The 12738-nt window shown below is 38.9% G+C and overlaps 1 protein-coding gene across 2 annotated transcripts in view; it reads left to right on the top strand.

Annotated features, from left to right (window-relative positions):
- The window catches only part of FAF1 (Fas (TNFRSF6) associated factor 1), a 489357-nt gene that overhangs the window by 96176 nt on the left and 380443 nt on the right, over positions 1-12738 (top strand). The window lies entirely within an intron of this gene.

Raw genomic sequence — 12738 nt, 5'->3', positions numbered from 1 at the left:
AAAAAAGATCTTCACAACCCAGATAATCACAATGGTGTGATCACTCACCTAGAGCCAGACATCCTGGAATGTGAAGTCAAGTGGGCCTTAGGAAGTATCACTACAAACAAAGCCAGTGGAGGTGATGGAATTCCAGTTGAGCTATTTCAGATCCTAAAAGATGATGCTGTGAAAGTGCTGCACTCAATATGTCAGAAAATTTGGAAAAGTCAGCAGTGGCCACAGGACTGGAAAAGGTCAGTTTTCATTCCAATCCCAAAGAAAGGCACTGCCAAAGAATGCTCAAACTACCACACAATTGCACTCATCTCACACGCTAGTAAAGTAATGCTCAGAGTTCTCAAGGCAGGCTTCAGCAATACGTGAACCGTGAACTTCCAGATGTTCAAGCTGGTTTTAGAAAAGGCCAAGGAACTAGAGATCAAATTGCCAACATTCACTGGATCATCGAAAAAGCAAGAGAGTTCCAGAAAAACATCTATTTCTGCTTTATTGACTATGCCAAAGCCTTTGACTGTGTGGATCACAATAAACTGTAGAAAATTCTGAAAGAGAAGAGAATACCAGACCACCTGACCTGCCCCTTGAGAAACCTATATGCAGGTCAGGAAGCAACAGTTAGAATTGGATATGGAACAACAGACTGGTTCCAAATAGGAAAAGTCATCCGTCAAGGCTGTATATTGTCACCCTGCTTATTTAACTTCTATGCAGAGTACATTGTGAGAAATGCTAGGCTGGATGAAGCACAAGCTGGAATCAAGATTGCCGGGAGAAATATCAATCACCTCAGATATGCAGAGGACACCACCTTTACGGCAGAAAGTGAAGAAGAACTAAAGTGCCTCTTGATGAAAGTGAAAAAGGAGAGTGAAATAGTTGGCTTAAAGCTCAACATTCAGAAAACTAACATCATGGCATCTGGTCCCATCACTTCATGGGAAATGGGGAAACAGTGGAAACAGTGGCTGACTTTGTTTTTTGGAGCTCCAAAATCACAGCAGATGGTGATTGCAGCCATGAAATTAAAAGACGCTTACTCCTTGGAAGGAAAGTTATGACCAAACAAGGCAGCATATTCGGAGAAGGCAATGGCACCCCACTCTAGTACTCTTGCCTGGAAAATCCCATGGATGGAGGAGCCTGGTAGGCTGCAGTCCATGGGGTCGCTAAGAGTCAGACACGACTGAGCAACTTCACTTTCACTTTTCACTTTCATGCATTGGAGGAGGAAATGGCAACCCACTCCAGCGTTCTTGCCTGGAGAATCCCAGGGACAGTGGGGCCTGGCGGGCTGCCGTCTATGGGGTCGCACAGAGTCGGACACGACTGAAGCGACTTAGCAGTAGCAGCAGCAGGCAGCATATTTAAAAACAGTGACGTTATTTTGTCAACATAGGTCCATCTTGTCAAGGCTGTGGTTGTACCTGTGGTCATGTATGGATGTGAGAGCTGGATTGTGATGAAAGCTGAGCGCCGAAGAACTGATGCTTTTGAACTGTGGTGTTGGAGAAGACTCTTGAGAGTCCCTTGTACTGCAAGGAGATCCAACCAGTCCATCCTAAAGGAGATCAGTCCTGGGTGTTCATTGGAGGGACTGATGTTGAAGCTGAAACTCCAATATTTTGGCCACCTGATGCGAAGAGCTAACTCATTTGAAAAGTGCCTGATATTGGGAAAGATTGAAGGCAGGAGCAGAAGGGGCGACAGAGGATGAGATGATTAGATGGCATCACCTACTCAATGGGCATGAGTTTAGGTAAACTCCAGGAGTTGTTGATGGACAGGGAGGCCTGGCTTGCTGCGGTTTTGGGGTTGCAAAGAGTCGGACATGACTGAGTGGCTGAACTGAACTGATTCTGTGTGGCCAGGGTGTTTTCAGATGTTGAATAGTTTCACTATATTTTATGTATATAAAATGATGGTATTATTTATTTAGTTGGGAAAAGACAACATTTGCCTTTGCTCAGTCTATTTACTTCTATCTATTGATGATCAGAGTTTTAATCATTAGGATTTAATATTTTTTAAAATCACTCCAGTGCTACCCCAACCCAGTGTAATAGTTTCAGCCTTACAAAAATACACTGTATGATTAATTTGTGAAATTCAAATGAGCATCACTTTTACTTCTTCACCTCTAATATATAGTATTATTTTGTTTTGGGGACTTCTTAGGTAAGCCATTAAATTATTTCAAGGAAAATATAGATTTTCCTGATGAAATTTGAAACCAAGGGACTATCACTGTTCCTTGACATTGGTCTAATTAGTTTGGGAATCAGTGATTCTTAAACTTCAGTGAGCTAAAATTCACCTGGGGAACTTGTTGCAGAGCCCTGTTGCACCTCCAACCAAGTCTGTAATTTTTATGAGCTTCTTTCAATATCTGGGTAGAACACTAAAGAGAATTTGTTGGAGTTGAAGGGTGTTGGTTCACTGTGTCATTCAGTCTACAGTTGCCTTAAGTCCACATTCCTACTTTTTGAAGTTCTGTTTGACTTTTTCATGTATCTATCTCAATACCTTAGCTCTACTTTCTCTCTCAACATCATACTTAAGAAAATGGCGGCACTATAATAGTAGACATAATGCCTAAAGACCTGACTTACAGCTCCATTCTAATACTCCATTCTTACAGTAGTAAGAGTGTGGCTGTTTGGTTAAATTAACTGCTTTAATCCTCAGGTAATCATAATTATTTCACAAGGTTATAAGGATTAAACAAAATTACATATGGAAAGTGCCTAGCAATGTGTTTGTCATATTGAATCTGATTTGATATTGAGTGGTAGATATGAAAAAGTGTTCCCATTACTATTGCTGTATAATAAACTAATCCAAAACTTCAGTGGCATAAAATAGACACCTTATTATGTTCACAGATCCCATGGATCAGAAATTTTAAAAAATTATGGTAGGAATGGCATGTCTGCTCCACGATGTCCATAGCTTTAGCTGGGATGGCTTAGAGTGACTCCTTGTTGGGAGCTGGAATATCTGAAGCTAGAGGATCTGCTTCCAAGATGGTTTCATCACTCATGTGTCTGGAACCTGTGCTGGGATGACTACAAGACTGAGCTCAGCTAGGACAGTAAACTGAATCATCTCTACATGACCTCCCCATGTGGTTTGTGCTTTTCTCACAGCTTGGGGTTAAGTTCTGAAAAGGAGTTTCTCAAGAGTGAACTTTTAAGGAAACCATGTGGAAAGTTACCATCTGTAGCCCTTTATTACCTAGCTTCAGAAATCACATAGTATACTACTGCTGTACTTCAATGGTCAAAGCAGTCACACAAACCTATATAGATTTAAGAGCCCACTTCCTGATGGGAGTGTTGTCCAAGACTCTGTGGCTAGTTTTAAAAACGTACAGTCATTGGAGACTTTACATCTATTCTAGTTTCAATTCTTGTCCTGTTATCCTGTTAAAGTTAAAACCATTTTAACAAATTATGTATGTATGTATGTGCATGCATGCATGCTAAATTGCTTCAGTTGTGTCCAACTCTTTGCACCCTATGGACTGTAGCCTGCCAGGCTCCTCTGTCCTTGAGATTCTCCAGGTGAGAATGCTGGAGTGGGTTGCCATGCCCTCCTCCAATATGTATGCATGCATATGTATGTATATATATGTAGTTATTATTATTAATTTCAGAATTCCATAAAGATACATCAGTAGACTTATGAAGTAAGTATTTTCACAGATGGAGAAGTCAGAGGTTATGGAATCTTAGGTCTGGAAAGGACCCTACAAATCTGTGATGGTTAATTTTATGTGTCAACTTGGCTGGACCGTAGTGCCTGGATATTTGATCTGGCATGCTAGATGTTCTGTGAGAATGCTTTTGGTTGAGATTTATATTTATATTGGTGAACTTAGTAAAGCAGATTGCCCTTTATAACATTGATAGGCCTCATCCAATCAGTTGAAGGCCTGGACAGAAAAAAGATTGACATCTCCTAAGCAAGGGGGAGTTACGTAGTAGATGACAGCTGCAGCACTGACTTTTTCCTAGTTATACAGCCTGCTGACCCATCTTGTAGATTTTGGACTTGCCAGCCTCCATAACTGCATGAGCAAGTTCCTTAAAATTAATTTCTCTCTTTCTCTGTCTCTCTCCCCATCCTATTAATTCCCTTTCTCTGGAGAACTCTGAATAATACAAGATCATTTAGGCCAACCCCTTTGGTTTTACAGATTTGGAAACATAAAGACTCATAGAGAGAAAGAAATTGATCAAGATCAAACATCAAGTTATTGAGAAAGCCACAATATGAACCCATCTCTTGGTTTCCAATTCAACACTCTTATTACCTGAAATAACCATGCCCAGAGCTATAAAACCAGGTGGAAAAGCTCACCCTCTCCTACTTCAAATAAAAAATAAGCATATTGAGTACTTTCCATACATCAGGTCCTTCCTAAGTAGTTTGTATTTTTCTTTCAGTTTAATTTTCACAACAGCCCTAGGAAATAACTATTATTATTATTGTCTTTAATTTTGCATATTTGGAGGGCAAATGACTTGCCTAGTCAAGGCTATGGTTTTTCCAATGGTCATGTATGGATGTGAGAGTTGGACTGTGAAGAAGGCTGAGCATCAAAGAATTGATGCTTTTGAACTGTGGTGTTGGTGGACTGCAAGGAGATCCAATCCATCCATTCAGAAGGAGATCAGCCCTGGGTGTTCTTTGGAGGGAATGATGCTAAAGCTGAAGCTCCAGTACTTTGGCCACCTCATGCGAAGAGTTGACTCATTGGAAAAGACTCTGATGCTGGGAGGGATTGGGGCCAGGAGGAGAAGGGGATGATAGAGGATGAGATGGCTGGGTGGCATCACCGACTCGATGGATGTGAGTTTGAGTGAACTCTGGGAGTTGGTGATGGACAGGGAGGCCTGGCGTGCTGCGATTCATGGGGTTGCAAAAAGTCAGACACGACTGAGCGACTGAACTGAACTGAACTGAAGATGACACAGATAGTCAGCAACAGACCTGTTATCTGAATTTAGATCTCTGTATCTGGGATTAGGATTCGTAATTATTATGCTACATTCTCTGTATATTTCTTTTATACCCATCACTTTCTGGTAATAAGCAAGGAAGAAGTGATTTGGATTTAGTGAACTTTTGATTCTCATCAGCCTGGAGCCTTTTCCCTTCATTGGTTTGGACGATAAGTGATTCATACAGCTTACCTTTCTTTAGGTGTTAATTATTTATGATCCCTTATCTTTTGTTAATACTGATTCTTTCCTGAGGGAAAATATCTAGGCTGTTGTCTGACTGTTGCTAGCCGAGACATTTCTCCAGTGGATGCTTTTACCATGAAATTATGTTCCATGGACACATGTAAATTTTCTGCTTCATTAACCCTTATTGTCTCTCCTCCATCTTATTTCTCTTGCCTTTTCTCCCTTCCTGTAGTGCCAGTAGAAGGGATTGAGGGGAGAGGGTGGTGGTGGGGAGAAGTTTTTCATTTAGGTGAAAGAAAGTAGAGCATTAAGTTGCATATTACTTTCAGTTTCATATAGTTACAAAGGGAGCTTACTCATTATTAGTTTATAGGACTGAAAAAGGAAAAAATATAACCAATTCAATGGTTTGTGCTCCTTTAGCATTTTGATTTCTGAGTGCTAATATTTAAAGTGTACAAATAAGATGGTGATCAATCAGTAAAGGATTAACATTTGGTAACTGGGATTGGAAAGACCCTAGATTTTAGTAGCACTTACCTTGTGCAAATTACTCAAGTTTACTGAACTTGAGGTAATTGTCTTGCAGATCTATTGTGTAATAGATTGAAGGCAATTTTATTTTGTCATTATTTAGTATATTTGGAGCACCCGATATACAGCTTTCCTTTTGTCTTCTAGAAAGTCAATCAGCTGTAAGTGCTATGATGAATGCAAAGAAGTAATACATTGTTCTTGCATGTGGGAGCTTAGACTCTAATTGAGGACATAGAACATATCAGTCAGTTCAGTTCAGTTGCTCAGTCGTTTCCGACTCTTTGCAACCGCATGGACTGGAGCACGCCAGGCTTCCCTGTCCATCACCGACTCCCGTAGCTTACTCAAACTCACGTCCGTTGAGTTGATGATGCCATTCCATCATCTCATCTTCTGTCATCTTCTCCTTCTGCCTTCAGTCTTTCCTAGCACCAGGATCTTTTCAAATGAGTCAGTTCTTCCCATCAGGTGGCCGAAGTATTGGAGTTCCAGCTTCAGCATCAGTCCTTCCATTGAATATTCAGGACTGATTTCCTTTAGGATGGACTGGTTAAGGGACTCTCAAGAATCTTCTCCAACATCACAGTTCAAAAGCATCAATTCTTCAGCGTTCAACTTTCTTCACAATCCAACTGTCACATCCATACATGACTACTGGAAAAACCATAGCTTTGACTGGACGGATCTTTATTGGCAAAGTAATGGCTCTGCTTTTTAATATGCTGTCTAGGTTGGTCATAAGTTTTCTTCCAAGGAGTAAGCATCTTTTAATTTCATGGCTGCGGTCACCATCTGCAGTGATTTTGGACCGGAAAAAAATAAAGTCTGTCACTGTTTCCATTGTTTTCCTGTTTATTTGTCATGAAGTGATGGGACTGGATGCCATGATCTTAGTTTTTGAATGTTGAAATTTACGCCAGCTTTTTCACTCTCCTCTTTCACTTTCATCAAGAGGCTCTTTAGTTCTTCTTCACTTTCTGCCATAAGGGTGGTGTCATCTGCATATCTGAGGTTGTTGATATTTCTTCCAGCGATCTTGATTCCAGCTTGTGCTTCATCCAGCACAGCCTTGATGTACTGCTTTTCCAATTTGGAACCAGTCTGTTTTTCCATGTCCAGTTCTAACTGATGCTTCCTGACCTACATATAGATTTCTCAGGAGGCAGGAGAGGTGGTCTGGTATTCCCATTTCTTGAAGAATTTTCCACAATTTGTTGTGTGCCTGACTGAACTGAACTGAACACAGTCAAAGGCTTTGGTGTAGTCAATAAAGGAGAAGTATATGTTTTTCTGAAACTCTCTTGCTTTTTCAGTGATTCAACGGATGTTGGCAATTTGATCTCTGATTCCTCTGCCTTTTCTAAATCCAGCTTGAATATCTGGAACATATAGAGCATTTAACTGGCAGAAAAAAGATTAACATTATAAGGCAAAATATATTACTGTGTGCTAAGTGAGTCCCCATTAAATAAGCATATTCAATATATTTTGGCAATAAAAATTGAAAGAATGTGAGAATGCATGAGAATGCTCAGGGTAGGAAACAGAGACTTGAATTGGGCCTCTAAATTGCCTGGAGTGGATGAGCTTAGCTTTTAAAATAAATATGGGGGGTTATTATATATGTCTGAATATGAGATAATTCTCATTTTTCAGTGACAAGATAAAAATATTTTTGTTAGCCTGAAGATAGAAACTTAAAAAAATAATTTTATTTATTTATTTTTGGCTGTGCTGGCCTTCGTTGCTGTATGGACTTTTCCCTAGTTGCTGTCAGTGGGGCTTATTCTCCAATTGTGGTGCTTGGGTTTCTTTTTATAGTGACTTCTCCTTTTGCGGAGCAAGGACTCTAGGGCATATGGGCTTCAGTAGTTGCAGTATGTGGGGGTCAGTAGTTGTGGTACATGGGCTTAGCTGCTCTGTGTCATGTGGGATCTTCCTGGACCAGGGATTGAACGCGTGTGTCCTGCATTGGCAAGTGGATTCTTTACCACTGAACCACCAAGGAAGCCGTATAAACTTTTTAAAGCTTGTAGACAAAATAGTCATTAAGTTAGCTTATTAACTTATATATACATGTTTTAAGTCATATAATATAAATTTACTTTAGAAATGTTGCTTTTAAAAAATACTCATGTAATGAAACAATGATATTCAAACACTTCACACACATTTTAAATGTTAGTGTCTTCCCCATTACTGAAATTAGTCTCGTATTTTTCCAGAGCACCTGATCTTAATTTGTGTTTAAGTGGTTTAAATTAGAACACTTAAAAAATCTGGATATGGTACTTTTTCTGGAAATTTTAATCTCAAGCCAGAAGAACTTATTTGCTATTCATGAGCTTTACAGTGAAACCCTTTCAAGTAATCTTTAACAGGCTTATTTATAATGATATGTAAAGTTTTAATTCTGAGCCAGTACCTTCCCCCACTCTGCCAAATAAATATGAAATTTGTTGAATTTCTTTGCCATCCTTTTTAACTGATTCCATTTGGTAACTTGTTTTCAGTGTCCAGAACTAGTATTGTCTGAAGTTGGTTTAGGCTCTATGTCTTTTCTAAATAGTTTTTTGTTCTTAAAAAATAAAATAATGTAAAGACTCAGCTATAGGGTAGTTTCCTCTTTTCTTTGGGATAGTTTTGGGGGACAGATTTAACCCTATATTCAGTGTTGTCATCTAAAATTGACCAAGTATTACAAGTCAGCTAGTGAGTTAGGCGAAGGAGGTGGTTGAAGTGGAATGGAGAGTCTAGAACAGTGCTGTTCAATACAAAAGCTACTAACGCCATGTAGGTATTTAAATTATAATTTAATTCCTTGGTCCCACTGGCCATACTTCAAATGATCAATAGCCATATGGGACTAGTAGCTACAATATTCTATAGTGCTGATACAGAATATTTCCATCATTGCAGAAAGTTCTGTTGTGTAGCACTACTCTGGAAAGGTGGTCTGTAGCCTTAAGGAATTGAGAGATTTCTAGGAATGATCATATTGGTGGTAGCAGTCAGTTCCATGCTCCCCTCCACCTCACCGTCCAACCCAGCCATCACCTCCGTTCCTCCATATAGACACAGATGAGAACTGGATTGATTTTCCAGTTCCTAAAATAGACTTAGTCACCTAAGGAACTATAGTAAATTTTAGTATTTCAAGTAAATTATAGAGATTTGTACTGTATTGATCTGATACTCAAAAGTAGCCCCTCTCCTCTGTGTTGTCAAGAAATAGACCCCAACTTGCTTTATGATTAAAAGAGCTGGACTTTTTGGAGTCAAAAAGGCCCCAGTTTGAGTGCTTAGTTTAGTTGAGTCGCTCAGTCGTGTCTGACTCTTTGCGACCCCATGAACTGCAGCACGCCAGGCCTCCCTGTCCATCACCAACTCCCGGAGTTCACCCAAACTCATATCCACTGAGTCAATGACGCCATCCAACCATCTCATCCTCTGTCATCCCCTTCTCCTCCTACCCCAATCCCTCCCAGCATCAGAGTCTTTTCAAGTCAACTCTTGACATGAGGTGGCCAAAGTACTGGAGTTTCAGCTTTAGTATCATTCCTTCCAAAGAACACCCAGGACTGATCTCCTTCAGAATGGACTGGTTGGATCTCCTTGCAGTCCAAGGGACTCTCAAGAGTCTTCTCCAACACCACAGTTCAAAAGCATCAGTTCTTCGGCACTCAGCTTTCTTGATAGTCCAACTCTCACATCCATACATGACCACTGGAAAAACCATAGCCTTGACTAGATGAACTTTTATTGACAAAGTAATGTCTCTGCTTTTTAATATGCTGTCTAGGTTGGTCATAACTTTCCTTCCAAGGAGTAAGTGTCTTTTAATTTCATGGCTGCAGTCACCATCTGCAGTGCTTTTGGAGCCCAGAAAAATAAGGTCAGCCACTGTTTCCCTATCTATTTGCCATGAAGTGATGGGACCGGATATTTCAAGCTTAAAGTTGAGCTTTAAGCCAACTTTTTCACTGTATGTGATTTTGGATGAATCTCTTAATTTTTCAGAATGTCATTTTCCTCATCTGTTAACATGCTTACTTCATAGAGTGAGGATTAAATGAGATAGGTAATGATGTGTAATTATGCCTTGCACATGACAGATGCTCCGTTTCTTCTCATTCCTCTTTAAGACCCAAAACACATATAATCAGGTTTATTCACTTGACACTCAATCAGAAATTCACTGGGAAATATTTTTGAGCTTTTACTATATGCAAAATTCTCTTCTCAGTGCTAGAGAAATAACAGTTTCATCCAAATCCATGCCATGATGGAACTACATTTTCTTAATGCGAGACAGAAATAAATGATATAAATAACATTATATAGTGTATCAGAAAATGTTAACTCTAAGGGAAAATAAAACGGGGAAGAAGGCTAAAGTATGTTGGATGGTGCTCTGCAGTTTTTGTTTTTTTGTTTTTAAGAAAAAATAGGTGATAGTTGAATAAAGACCTGGAAGAAGGGAGTTAGCAAATGATCCATGTATCTGGGGGCAGGAATATTTCAGGCTAGGGTAATAGTGACCACAAACATTCTTGAAGTGAGAAATAAGGTCTGACATTTTCCCAGGAACATCAAGCAGACACAAGTATGGCTTGGGAAAAGAGGAGACGGACAAATTAGAGAGATGAGGAGAGTGAGGGAGGAAAAATGCATCTTAAGGATGTTGTCTTTTTATATTAGGGAACATATCAGTGGAAGGTTTTGAGTAGCGCTTTTATGTGATCAAATAACTTCACTATTAAATAAGAATACATTGAAAGTGAGGAAGTGCAAGGCCCAGAAATCAGTTTGGAAGCTATTATAATAATGCAGGAGGAGAGAGAAGATGGAGACTAGGACCAGAGTGGCAGTGAAATGTGGTAGCAGTAAAATATGAACAGAATCTGAATGTTTTTCCAGAAATCAGAATTTGCTAATAAGTAGAGAAGGAGGGAATAGTGAGAGAAAAAGGGAGTCAAGGATAGTTCTGAGGTTTTTGGCTGGACCAACTGGAAGAGTGGAGTTGCCATTTATTAAGGTTGTGAAACTTTCTATATTCTTCTTAATGTTGTATTGTTATTTGTCCTCCTGGTTTCCAAAAGTTTGGGGCTGTCTTGCCTGTTTGTTAACTGTAGTATCTAGCACAATTCTTTGTACAGAGTAATTGCAATCTATTTCCTGGATTAAATTGATTTTTTTAGATGAACATCAGTCTCAAAATGGAGGTAGCTGTATTCAGGACTGCTAGTAACCAGAAAAAGTGTTTTCCTTATGTTGCTGCTTGTAATATAAAGCATATCTGGTTTGTTGTCTTTGCTCAACCAACTAAAAGTCTTCCCTTGACTACTATAGGATGTCTACCTCTATAAAACTTTCAAACTGCTAACCTTAAGACATTTCTGTCTCTTGGGTTTTAGCTTGCCAGTTGAATCTAGAAAAGGCAGATTAATGAACTTGCCCTTTCTTTTTCCACAGTCATTGGATAGAGCAGAAAATAATTATTGTGTAATAGGCAGGAGAGAGAGGTTGAGTAGCCCTTTATGTGATGCTGACTAAAGTCTAAGTACCATCCATTTGCCTAAGGAAGAGTCAAAAATCCAGGGAAGGGAAGTGACCGTACCAGAAACCACCTTTCTCACATTTCAGTTTTAGTAAATGAGATCTTGGTGTTCCATTTGTTTTTATCTTAGCTATGTTGTTTTGCTGTTTGTTTTTTCATCTATAGATATTTGACAAGGGTGAGTGTCTCTGGTACCATTATTAATCTTAGGACTTGCCTTGTATTCCTCTGTCTTTAATTTGGTTTGCACCAGTCTTGGTTCTGCATGTTGGGCTATTGTGATAGTGATATCTTTATGGAAATATTCAGTGAGCGTTTTTTTTTTCTTTCTTTTTGTGTTAGACTAAAAGCAAATTGTAGAATGGTTACATTTCTTAAATTGTTTTGCTTTCCATTTTTTCCCTGATAAAAATCAAATCAGAACTTATTAAAACCAAATATTTGGCTGTTAGAATCTGTTATAGGATTGCCAGTTGTAATTCTTTTCTATTGCAATAATAAAGAGCAAGGTTAATAAAAAGAAATTTGAGTTTAGAGTTAGATAAGGATGTTAAACTTTTCACTTCTACTTTGGTCTGATCATCTTATCTGTAACTGTTAGAGTATTTTGATGAAGGTAGATCTTTATGTAAACAGTGAAGAGAGAGAGGAAGTATGTCCAGAAATAAGTTGTCTGCAATTGGTAAAGTGTTATGAGTGGAAAATTCTCTATTTTTAAATAGTGTCCTTTCTTTGCCTTCAGAATTTTATGATTAAAATCTGTTTATGATTTCAAACAAGGGTAGCTCTCAATATGATAGCAGTTACAATAAAAGCAGTTCACCTTCATTGGGTATTTTACTATGTATCAAACACCATTTAAGCATTTTATATGTGTTAGCAAGTTTCATAAAAACCCAGTGAACAAGTACTGTTATCACTGCTGGCCCCTCCCCCCTGCACTTTATTGATGAAAGAACTGAGCCAGAGAGAAGTAGACTTTCTCAAGATTATGCAACTAGTAATGATGGCGCTGGAATATGAGGCTTTCTGGCTCAAGAGCCCTCATATTTAAAATATTTTTAAATATTGCATATTTAACAACATATGAGTGAGTTTATGAAGAATCTGTTCCTGTAGACATTTATTTCTGAAATAATAAGGGGCTCAGGGGGAAATAATAGATTCTGTTGTATTGTAGTGGTAGACTAGCAGATTTTATCTAGGCCTTTAAAAATGTATGCTATAAATTCTCTATGAAAAGTGAAAAAGTGAAAGTATTAGTTGCTCATTCATGTCTGACTCTTTGCAACCCCATGGACTATAGCCCGTCAGGCTCCTCTATCTATGCAATTCTCTAGGCAAGAATACTGGACTGAATATTCGTTACCTTCTCCAAGGGATCTTCCCGACCCAGGGATTGAACCCGGGTCTCCTGCATTATAGGCAGATTCTTTACTGTCT

This window comes from Bison bison, unplaced genomic scaffold, assembly GCF_000754665.1.
Source record: "Bison bison bison isolate TAMUID 2011002044 unplaced genomic scaffold, Bison_UMD1.0 scf7180017864033, whole genome shotgun sequence".
Taxonomy (NCBI): Eukaryota; Metazoa; Chordata; class Mammalia; order Artiodactyla; family Bovidae; genus Bison; species Bison bison.
The sequence above is the reverse complement of the archived record's forward strand: the minus strand, read 5'-3'. Positions and strand labels throughout refer to the sequence as shown.